General features: G+C 36.8%; 1 protein-coding gene across 1 annotated transcript in view; it reads right to left on the bottom strand.

Moving 5' to 3' along the window:
* The window catches only part of LOC131061847 (phototropin-2), a 446,814-nt gene that overhangs the window by 391,627 nt on the left and 42,540 nt on the right, over nucleotides 1-12,647 (bottom strand). The window lies entirely within an intron of this gene.

The following is a 12,647-nucleotide window of genomic DNA, read 5'->3' as shown; positions in this document are numbered from 1 at the left end:
CCCTTCTTGATCAACCCTGGCAGTGGCTGGTGTCAAGCGAACATATAAACTAGGTAAGAGGTCATGGTGAATTGCTTTCTCTCTTCAAGTTCGACCAATTGGGTATGGATATTATTGTTAAATGCCCAAAAGTGCACCCGAAAACTAAGCTATTAAAACCTAGCACTTTGGGATAACATGGGAACAATCATTAGTCTGTGGGTAAACTATTATTATGATTGGACCTCCGGATAGGCCGGTTCCTGATAATGATGGATCACCTACTCTAACAAGACCTTGAAGAACAGTTTCTGGAGAAAAGGGACAGGGAATAAATGAAGATAAAAGGAAAAAATACAAGGAAAACTAAATAGGGTGATACACCATATGATCTGAAAAATGACAGAAAAACTCTTCTAAATCCACCTGTTTTACACATATAACATCTCTGAATTCATATCACAAAAGTGTTTCATGCAAAGGATCATTGCTCAGAAAATTGAAAGGAAATGACTTTCACAAACAATTAAATTGATAGATCACAATGCATGACCTGTGACTCATGCATGAGATAGAAACTTCAAGAAAGGTTATTTGATAAATAACACAAAAATGAAAATTACTCTCAATCACACAATGAAAAATAACTCAAATATGAGAAGGCATAAACTGATATCTTTACTAAAATTTACTGTGAAAACTGCAAATGGGTTGCAAGAAAGAAAACTCAGCTAGGCTTGACAAAAAATCCAGAACTTAGGCTCTTTTTCTGCATCTCCATGGCTGCCTTTACACCATCTTATGCTTACTGTATATACCTGCAAGTACACTCTGAACAATCATAAAGTTTCTATGAGCTAGGCTCAACCCTTGTGGGAGCCTCATTTAATCCCACTCATAATAAAACCTCTAAAATTTGCAATTCTTTACCTGTCTCTACACATTAAACAAACAGTTAGAAAAAACACTAATTCTCCAAGCAATGAGAATGACCTTTTCTTATTTGTCTTCCAAGATGTTTATTTTTCTATTATGGGGATCTTGATTAAATAATGCAAATGTATAGGCAAGATCAGTAGGCATTTAGTCATTGCTTGGATCTTTTGATCTAACCTACTTCACTTTTTGACTTTTCAAGACAAGGAGGAGACTGGAAGGGAAAAGATGTCGAATATGCAGACCTACGACTTCGAGAGTGTTGTCCTCATTTTTGGATTGTCAAAAATGTGACAACCCCTACAAATTTTTGCCTTAAAAGTGTCATTTTTGTCTCCAAGGCACATTTTACGAGGTAAAAACTCACATTTGATAGTGTCAAATCATTGGGGGGTGTCTTTGCCATCATTGTCCAAGTTTTGGTGAGTTTTGGTCTTCTTTTTCCTAGCTTTCTATGCAATTTCGGGTTTCAAAACAATCACTGCAAGTTGAAGTTTTTACTCTATGGCACACTTCCCGAGGCAGAATTTTGACTAATCCTTGGACTGGCTTAATCCTCAATCCATCCCCAAGCTACGTTTCAAATTTCGTCGCGTTTCGAGTCCGTTTGCTATGTTTTTGCTTCAATGTAGGGGAATTTTTCAATGATTACCAGTAACTGGTAATTTGTTTTTCAAAACCCCCTTGAAGCTTTTAGGCTTGTAGGGGAATTTTTCTCCAACTGCAAGTTTTTATAAAACTTGTAATGGGGGTTTTAAAACCCCCATTACCAGAAGCTTCACTTTAAGTGTTTAAAAACTTGTAAATGAGATTTTAAAACCCCTTTACATGTCTTTATAGCTTAAAGTTGTTTTTATAATGTTAAAATAAAACTTGTAAATGGGATTTTAAAACCCCTTTACATGTTTTAAGTGAAATCACTTGTAAAGGGAATTCTATTTCCCTATTACAAGTAATTTTACTTGTAATTTCTTTTTTAAAACCCGATTTTGCTCATAAAGTGCTTTTTTGAGGATTTTAAACTTGTAATTACATTTTTAAAACCCGATTTTCATTGTTTCATGCATTTTAAACTTGCTATTTGTTCCAAAAAACCCGAATTGCAAGGAAAAACATGTTTTTTGAGGATTTTTAGCAAATTTTTGTGGAGATTTTTTGAGAGATAGAAGGCGTTTTGGATTCCTCCCTATTTTTATTCATTTTCAAACACCTTTCACGCCACATGGAGGTTAAGATTGCTGGTTTTTAGCTGTATAACAGCAAACACGTTTTTGCCAAAAAACCACGTTTTTCTTCATTAAAAATGCCACGAATCAGCAATCTTGTGAATCGTTTTGACTTCGTATGCTAAGGTATTGAGGTTAGAAAGAGTTTTGGTCATTTTCCATGCCATTTCTCATACATTTGCTGCCACGTTTTTCAGTTTTGGGCATTTTTTCAAAAACGTGGCTAGGGTTTTGGAATACGGTTTATTTCTTTTTAAGAGATTCTTCTTTATTTCAAAGATTGATCATCTTTTGGAGAGGCATTTTCAGATTGGAGCAAGGTAAGATTTATTTTCTTATTGTTTCACTTTTCTTGTTTTCTTGTTTCTCCTTTCTAGTTGTAAATTTGTAAATGGTTGGTTCTTCCCTAAAATCAGTTTTTATGAGAGGAAATTCCCCATTTTACAAATAAATTTGTAAAGTAAAGTTATTCTTCCCCTTTGGAATTTCTCCTTCTTTGCTTGCATTCGGGTTTTAAAAACCCGATTGCAAGTAAGAGGAAAATTAGTGTTCTTCCCTTTTTGGACAAAGACTTAATCTTCTTTGGTCCAAAAATCAAGTTTCAAAATAAGAAAGATGTGTTCTTCCCAAATTTGCAAAGAGATTTGCAAGTGTAAAGAGTTCTACCTCTTGATGTGTTCTTCCCAATCATTTGCAAGAGGAATGTTTTTATGTGTTCTTCCCTTTTTGGACAAAGACTTAACCTTCTTTAGTCCAAAAATCAAGCTTCAATGATCAAAAAATCAAGTTCTTCCCATTTTCTTGAAGATGATCTTCTCAAAAAAATGTCATATTCGTTTCCCTCATCCGTACATACCATTTCATCCACTCATTTCACACTTTCATTCATTTTCCCCATTTAAAGTCTACCTGCGGTCAGCCATCCAGAACCCGAAATTGGTCCAAAATGCACTCATAAAACACTTGAAATTGAGTTTTAAAAGTCCGATTACAAGTGCAAACTTGTAGTTACCCATTACGCATATGAAGTTGCATGTTTGTTCCCACACTTGCAAGTTAATTCTCTTGTTTATCCCACACATGTAATGCAACTTCCAAAACCCGAAATTCACTTGTAAGCCCATTTTTGCATCAATTTCTCTCTTCCCTTGTCAGTCCGGTTTGCACACACGATCTACCAAATCAATGGATTAAGGCATGGGCCTTATTTTGCAAGAAGATTTCAAGAATGAAGGATGATACAAAGAAGAGATACAACAACAATTCATGGTTGAGAGCATAGAATGCTTTCAAGACAAAGATGGTCATGACATGAAAAGAGGAAGGCAGCCCGTTCCCTCTTGAAAAGCTAGTACTACCCCAAGCAAGAAGACAAGGATGCAAGTTCCCGTTCCGGTTCAAGATGTCTTTACCAATCTATAATACTTCAAGTTCTAGCATCCTGAAGCGACATGAAGATCATCACAAACAAAGGATGATGCAGTTAGAGTCGTGTCTTTAGACACATGGAATAATTTTAGTTATGCATTTGTAATTTCGTTTTGACAAGTTACATGTAAAAGTATTTTTTGTAAAATGCAAGTTACACATTACTTGCACTTTTGTAATTACATGCAAGGCAACTACAAGTTGTGTCCGATTAGGACTGTAGTTGGAATAAGTCTTAGTTAGTTAGAGTAACTCTTAGTTAGTTAATAAAGTCTCAGTTAGTTATTGAATGAGTCTTGGTGGTTGAGAGAATCTCTCAAGTTAGTTAGTATCCTCTCACCTTTTTCTCAAGGCTCCTCTTCTATAAATACTGGAGGAGTCTATTGTAATTTTTTTATCTTTTGGAAAGCAAGCAAAAACTCTGCCAAATTTACAGCAAGAAGTCTTTGAGCTTATGTATGTGAATTGAAGGTTTTGAAGAATAAGAAAGAAGGATTACTCAAGTTTTGAGTCTTTGAGCTACATGTTTGAGTTTGAATCTTTTATTTCTTCCATGCCAAGTGTTTCTAAAGGAGCTTAGTCCAATCTGATTTGAAGTCTTTGAGCTGCAAGTAGAGAAGATTAATTAAAATAGGAAAATCTCTAGAAGGAGCAGCAAGTCTTTGAGCTTGCGTCTATTCTTGAGGAAAAGTTACTGTTTGATAAGAAATATCAGCAAGTCTTTGAGCTTGCATTAGTTCTTGTCTTTGTGTTAAAAGAATAAATTATTCCAGTCTTTGAGCTGTTGTTGTTTATTCATTGTAAAATTTAGTATAGAAAAGGGTAGATAGGACTTCCAATAGTCAAGTCTTTGAGCTTGATATTGCTGTCCCGTCCCGAAGGAAGTGACGGAAGTCTTTGCGCTTTCAAGAAACTTCATTTCCTTTCTCTTATTTCACTTTAAAGTGGTTACTGCTGTTATTCACTCGCTATCATTTTCTGTGAAGAGAAAAGGATATTGTCTTTCTTGAAAAAAGAAGAAAGATTGCTGTCCCATCCCATTTTACTTTCCAAGTTGTAGTTAGATAGGGGGAGCCCTCCCTTAATTAGGAGAGTTTTTACTCGTGTGCTGTGGTTGAAAGCACAATTTTGTATATTTCCCCAAGTGTACAAAATTTTCAACCAACAGAGAGAAGACTTATGCCAGCCATATACCCCTAGGCAATGGCTGGTTCCTTTCTTATCTCATCTATGCATTTGCTTTGTTTAATTCAGTTCTTCTCCTTTGCATAGGAAAATAAGGATCACTCTCACGATCTTGTGTGAGAGACCATTTATTTTGTAGATTACTTCTCGTAATCTTTTCAACTGTATAAAATATAATGAATTGAAAAACAATTGAAAGATTTTTCTGAAATTCACTATATGACTGCAATCTTTGCCTAGGTACTTGAATTTTCCATTAAATTGTAAATATCATGAAAATTTCGGTAACAATTATCACTGATGATTTGGGCCCAATCGAACTTGGATTTCCCGGCAACGACCTACTCCGTAAAATAGAACATCCACTCTTCAAAAAGGTTAGGCTAAGGGAGTCCCATAACCCGACTGAGCAAGGTGACCATATATCCATGCTCATTATGAAAGTCACTTTTGGGGGTCTTTTTCCCAATTCTAATACTCGGAGGCCTTCTCTCCTTATACCATTCCTCATTTATCAATGTCCTGCATTTAGCAGGGTTCATGTCATATGCAACTTGTGCTTCATCTATGGTTGTTGCTATGGGGTTATCCGGGAAGGGGATGTCGAATGCTTTGCCAATGGCCTCAGGTGTGAAGTCAGCTAGGACCATATTCTCAAGAACCACTAATCTGGTATCTGGCTGATAATGTCGAGCAGCCTCAACTACTAGCTCATAATTCTACACTGATGGAGGAAATCCTACTACCTGGGCGATACCACTTTCCATCATCCGCCTAGGCCTGCCATAGGCGTTAGGGGAAAATACCCGGTCTCTGAAGTCCTGAATGTCGATGTGGCCCAAGTCAATATCGCCTACGTTTTCCCATATGCTTTGGACCTTTGACTCCCTTGGTCCTCCTCTTTGGTATTGGTATTTCATCTTCTCACCCTTGCGAGGGATGTCTGATTTAGAAGCCCGAGATGTTTCAGCTGCACCAGGTGTCTTTGAGGATTCTACTGCAGATTTAGGCATCTATCCTGCACAACCGGACATGGATTACGAGACGAGATGAAGGACACAAAAAGGTTAGTTAAAAGGGATACATTAGCACATAAGGATTAATGGAAAAACCGAAATTTGAAAAAAAGCACAATGCTTCAGTAAAAGAGCCTGATTAATTTGGGCATGGAATGTTATTAAGCTCTTCAATTAAAATTTGCCACTCGGCTGCGGTTCAAGACTTGGGTCTTTAATGATCGCTAAATTTGCACCAAGGTTGCATGGGTACGGGGGTACTTGGAGACATTGGAGACTGGTACCGTACGGCTATTTTTTCAAAATAGGAGACGAGGGTACTTGGAGACACCAATTTTTTTTTAAATATAATTTAATGATTTATAGAAAATCGGAAAATATAATGGCATTGAACTTTCAAAACAAGAATTAACATTCACTTTGAAGTTTAAGTACACAAATGTGAAATGAGTCAATTCAAAATGTCATACAAATGTCTAAAAATGGGGCTCACATCGGTGGTTTTTGCTTTTGCCCATGCATCGCGTCAAACTTTTTGACTTTTGCACATGTTATTTAGGGTGGAGACGGAAGGGTTCGTTGATGTGGAGTCTCCTATGTGTAGAGACGTCTCCTGACAGGTCTCCAGTACGGGAGACGCGTACCAGTCTCCGATACGCGTTCTAGGGGGTTGGGTACGGGTACCCATGCAACACAGATTTGCACTCATGGTCCTTAAGTTCAGTTTTTCAAAAATGAATGAGGTTCAAAATTCCCTAAGTCTGAAATTTTCATTCCTGGTTAACCTTTTGGACAGACTCTAATTTTGTTGCTTTGCTTGATACCTATCAAAAGGGCAAAGATGCGGTCTACGGGATTTAATCATTTAATCAATTTGGCATAAACACATCTAACCAATCTTGCATATACTTCAAATGATTCCAAGGGAGACAAAGAGATCTTACCTGGCAAACAAGGTGTCAATCCGCACAAACCCGACCTGCAGGATTGGTTTTCTTTTTTTAAAATTTGAAAATGCCCTTTCCCAACTCACGACTTTCACGCGCCTGCCGATTTTCAAGATAGAGGGCATAATATGCGAACACTCTATCTTATGCCTTGCGTTTCGGGAAAGAGATAAAATGCACAGCTCGCGATTCATAAAAAAAGAATGACGTTATCCCTAATACGCCTCATGATTTTCACGCGGAATGGTAGGGTTTTGTGATTTTTGAAGTTTTAACGCTTTTGCATTTTCATGTTTTACACCGAAGTTGGGGGAGTTTCGCGATACTGCGAACCTTTTAATGTTCTTCCCTAATGCCGAAGTTCGGCATTTTACCCTCTCTTGCAAACTTTAAAAAGCTTCGCAATTTACCTACTATCGCCGAAGTTCGGCGTTTTTGCCCTCTATCCAAACATTAAAAAGCTTTGCGATTTACCTACTATCGCCGAAGTTCGGGCTTTTATGGCCTCTTTGCAAAGTTTCGATATTTTAAACTTCAACGCCTTATCGCCGAAGTTCGGGCTTTATGGCCTCTTTGCAAAGTTTAACTCTTTTTCACATTTTCGCTATATTGCCAAAGATCGGGATTTTTCCTTTATTTGCCAAGGCTTTAACTTTCTAACATATTACTCCTAAACACTGAAGTTTGGCATTTTACAAGATTTCACAAAGTTTAACGCTTTTTTATATTTAGTATGAATTTCGGCAATATTGCTCCTTTTGCGAACTTTAATTTTCAGTTATTGCCGAACTTCGGGGCTTTGGCCTTGTTTGCAAACTTTAAAAAGTTTCACATTTAGTCTTCTATCGCCAAAGTTCGAGATTTCAACCACTTTTGCAAAGTTTTACTCCCTTTTTACATTTAACCTTTTTGGCGAAATTTGGCATTTTCGGGGTATTTGCAAAGTTTAACTCTTTTTTTTACATTTTTACCCTTTTGGCGAAATTCGGGGTTTTGACGACTTTTGCAAGCTTTTATATTTCACTTAGTTTAGGCAATTTTCAATGAAAAAGGACATTTGTAAAAAAAAATTTCAGACTTGGGTGTTTACTTCAGTTTAAGCAATTCTCAATCTAGGTACAACTTTTGCAAAGGTTTTAACTTGAATGTCTTACTTCAAAGCGAAAATCGGCCTCCTGAGGGATTTTGCCAGCTCTTATTTAACTTGCGTTTTCTGGCCACCAAGCCTTTTGCGAGCCTTTTAAAATTTTAACTTCGCCCTCAGATTTGGCGAACATCGGCCAAAAAGCGATATTTGAAAAGTTTTCAACTTGAGCGTTAAACTCACCTTGCAGATTCCCAGGCTTACGCTTATGACAACATCGTCCTTTGGACTGATTATGGGCACACTCAAAAAAGATGCGAGACACCCTACGCAGAACTCAGCAGGACGAAGGCTGAAAACCAAAAAGAGGGGGACCCTGTCAGCGACAGGGAGCGTGTGCAATGCACAAGAAGGTCCTTAACCCAATCATGGAGAAGATGGCACCTGCTGGTTCTACTCAGACAGAGCTTATTCAAGAGCTACAGTTGTTCTCAAATGCACAAGCGGAGACCTTCTCTCATCCTATCGCCAAAGAAAGTAGGACAACTATGATGCCAGGTAAAAATAAATTGTAAGGCTTAATTTTAGTTTTATTGTATATTGTTAAATGAGTTTACGAGTGAGACTGATTTTATTTATTTTTCTCGTTTGAAACTCAGATAATTGGTGGAGCTTTTTGGCCCAATGACACCAAATCTTCAGAAGTTGGCCATTCGCATCTTGAGCCAACCATGCAACGCATCTGGTTGTGAACGCAATTGGAATATGTTTGAGCACATACACTCCAAGAGGCACAATAGATTATCCGTGGAGAAGATGAATGATCTCGTCTTTGTTCACTACAACCTCCGCCTAAGAATGAGAAAGAATGCATTAGCTGACATCTCTCCTATCATTCTAGATGAGGTTGATCTTGATGCAGAGTGGGCCACTGAGACAGATCTTGTGGCTGTCTTTAGTGATGATGACACTGATTGAATCGACCAGGTAGATATAGAGGCTGAGGCTGTAGCCATGGAAGAGGAGCAGAGAGCACGAGCAGAGACAAGAGATTCAGAGGCAGATAATGGCACAGATGTTCCTGATGTTGGTGAGCATAGCATGGTGTCACGGGGAGCGACTATGGCTGCCGAATCATCCAGGACCTACCTTAGACACCTTCGCAGGGGGTCGGGGCCAGAGGGTGCACACTCCTCTAAGCCATAGGCTTGTTGTTGTATTTACCTTTGGTATTTGTATGGAACATTTGATGATGATCATATGATGACTTGGATTTTTTAATCCATGAGTTTTGTAATATTGTATACATTTGACAATATTTATATATCTATGTTTGTTATTTCCTTCGGCTACAATTTGCATTTATGCTTATGTGATTGATGTATACTTGTGTATGTAATCAAATGAGCCGAGTTTGATGATGTTATTGTGTCTTTAAGGTGTATTCAATAAAGGGTGCATGAAACAAGTTTTAAATCTTTAAAAATCTCTAAATTTCTAGAGTTTTTCACTTTCTTGAGTCCAGCCGAGTCTGACTCCGAGTCCGAGCCGAGTCCGAGTCCCGTTTCTTTGGTCAAAACACACGTCAACACATCAAATTTGTCTTCAACAAGTACATAGCGGTTTATAGTGACATTCCTCCGAGGAGACAACCTAACAGGGGTTTTGAGCATGTGATCGAGCATTAAGGTGTCATTATAGGCACTAGGAATTTTTGGTCATGCCCTATGGGTTGACCAATGCTCCCATTACCTTTTAGTCTTGTATGAACCACATTTTTAATAAGTGGTTCTGGAATTTTTTATTGGTTTTCTTTGACAATATTCTTATTTGCAACAAGACTTGGGAGGATCACATCAAACACCTTGATGAGGTGTTGGGTATCATGGAAGCTCAATCTTTGTTTGCCAAAGCTTCCACGTGTGAGATTGGGTTAATTGAGATACCTTACTTGGGGCATGTAATCAATGTAGATGGAGTGAAGGTTCATAAGGAAAAGATACAGGCATTTTTGGATTGGCCACCGCCGAAGATACTAATAGATTTGAGGGGATTCTTCGACCTACACAGCTATTACAGGAGATTTGTGAAGGGATTATCACAACTTGGTGGACCCATTACAAATCTCACTAAAAAGAGAGCTTTTAGACGGTTGGATGAGGCTCAACGCACTTTCAACAAACTTAAGGAGGTAATGAGTACTTGTCCTATTTTAGCATTACCAAAGTTCTATCAACCTTTTGTTTTGGAGTGTGATGCTTCAAGTGAGAAAATTGAGGCGGTACTTATGCAGAACGGGTATCCCATTGTAGGGGAGTTAGTAGTGAACTCCCAACACCCCAAGATTAGTTGTGAGACAAAAATATGTTCCACAAGAGAGAAAATGGAAAGAATAGCTTGCTTGATTATGATTGCTTGAATAATTGATTGAATATAAAATATACAATAAGATGCCTTTGATTAGAAAGACAAGGTTGAGACATAGGATTAGACAAGATTGTGACAAGTGTTTTTAATCCTATGTTATGTCTAATCCTATGTTATGAGACAACTAAAGTGTCAATTATTAAATGACCTAGGTAACAAAAAGTAGATGTCAAAATGTAAGATAAAATCGTATGCAACTAACACCTTCCACAAAGATTCCCTAGGAACTAAGTAAAATTAAGTATGTGAGTAGGACCCACTAATTAACGAGTTAGATAAAATAACTTATTCACACTAACATCCATTTCCTATGAGAACAAGAACCTTCGTGATATAGAGATATTTTATTCCATCTACAATAAGGGGATACTTGTCGTCATGCATGCGTTGACAAAATTCAAGCAGTATTTGGTAGGTTGAAAATTTGTTGTTATAATGGACCATAACAATTTGAAATAATTCTTGGAACAAAAGGATTCAAATGACCAGCCAAAAAAGTGGATTAGCAAAATCCAAGCATATAAATTAGACATTGAGTATGAAAAGGAAAAACATTGTAGCAGATTCACTTTCAAAGAAACCCACTATTTTCTCGGCAGAAATTTCAACTCATTTGAAGGCTCATCTTTTAGTTGAGTATTCCAAAAATACTTTTGCATGCAAATTGATGGATGGAAAGGTCTAGGATGATAGGTACAAAGTGGTCGATAATGTCATCTACTACAAGGACATGATTTATTTGGTGCCTGAATTAAAATCAAAGGAGAAAATTTTGAGGACCATTTATGACACACCTCTTGCAGAACATCCAATTACTTCAAAACCTGCATGCAAGTTAGAGAGAGATTCTCTCAGAAGGGTCTCAAGGATGATGTCTTGCAACGTGTTTGTGAGTGTATGACTTGTCAACAAAACAAGTTTGAGAATACTTTCTCAGTGGATTTATTGCAACCATTACCTGTCCCTGGGCAGAATTGGAAAAGTATACCCATAGAGTTTATAACAGGTCTTCCTAGACTGCAAGGAAGAGATTGCACCTATGTAGTAGTTGATATATTGACCAAACATGTGCATTTATTTTCCACATCATCCGAGTACAAAGAAATAGTTCTAAGATGAAAGATGAATTAAAAATGGCTGCAATGAATGAAATTGAAATTAAAGATTTAGGTCCCATCCAATATTTCGTAGGCATGGAGGTTCATCAAAATGAGGATGAATTTTTTATTTGTCAAACAATGTATGTAAAAGATAGTTTGAAGAAATTTAATACAATCAATTGTAAAATAGTCTCCATTCCAAAATATTCATGGAATTGTTTTATATGGAAAATATTGTTTTAAAATAGTTGATAGAACAACTTATGGAAGTATTGTTGGATGTTTGATGTTCCTATTTCACACAAGACTACATATTGCTTATTCAATTTCTCTTGTTTCAAGGTATACGACTAAGCCATCTAAAATTTATATGAAGGAAGCCAAGAGGATATTAAGGTATGAGAAAGGTACTACAGATTTTGGTATTCATTATTAGGCTTCTAAAGGGTTTGAACTTGTAGACTCTAGTGATTCTACTTGGGGAGGTAGTTTGGATGACCAAAAATCCACATTTAGTAATTAATTTTCACTTGGTTCAGGTTTGGTTACATGGAAATCAAAGAAGCAAAGTTTAGTTGCTACTTCATCCACAGAAGCAGAGTATATCGTAATCATTTTCATAGGTAAACAAACATTATAGCTTGGAAAATTCAAAAAGAAATTGGAAAGAAACAAATTCAGCCTATAATATTTTTTGCGATAACATGAGTGCAATTAAGTCGGCCAAGAATCATGTCCATCATAGTAGGGCAAAGCATTTCGATTTGAAATATTATTCCATTCAAGATTTAGTTCAAAAAAAAAGGTAAAATTGAGGTATATAAAGACTCAAGAATAGCTTGCAAACATCTTTGCAAAACCAGTTGCATCACACTTTTGAGAACATCTTGTGATTTTTCTCAGCTTCAAGGGGAGTATGTTATAAATGATGCTAGCACGAACAGTTTGAGAGCTATTTTTAAGAAATTTTTATTTTAAAAAAGACACAATGCAGTTTCTGTAGTCTTCCAATTTGGTATGTATGCCCTGCATGCTAAATGCAAAGGGTTCTATTTAGTTTTTCTTTCTGTTATTTTTAGATTTAAACAGATCTTTATAAAACTGTCACTACACTGCTGGTTGTAGAACATCTTTTAAAAATTAGGGAATAGTGAACAGTGATTTATTTATTTTTCCTGCTAAGCATCTTAGGATTGCAGTATGGTATTTTTATGGCTGTAAGATTTTTTTTCTGAATATTTAATGTTGTAAGCAAATTTGTTATTGCTGTAAGTTTTGTAACTGACTGCGAAGAACATTGGGTGGATTTTCAATTCTTC

The sequence above is a fragment of the Cryptomeria japonica genome, chromosome 4 (assembly GCF_030272615.1).
Source record: "Cryptomeria japonica chromosome 4, Sugi_1.0, whole genome shotgun sequence".
NCBI lineage: Eukaryota > Viridiplantae > Streptophyta > Pinopsida > Cupressales > Cupressaceae > Cryptomeria > Cryptomeria japonica.
Note: the sequence above shows the minus strand (reverse complement) of the source record. Positions and strands in the feature narration are given on the sequence as shown.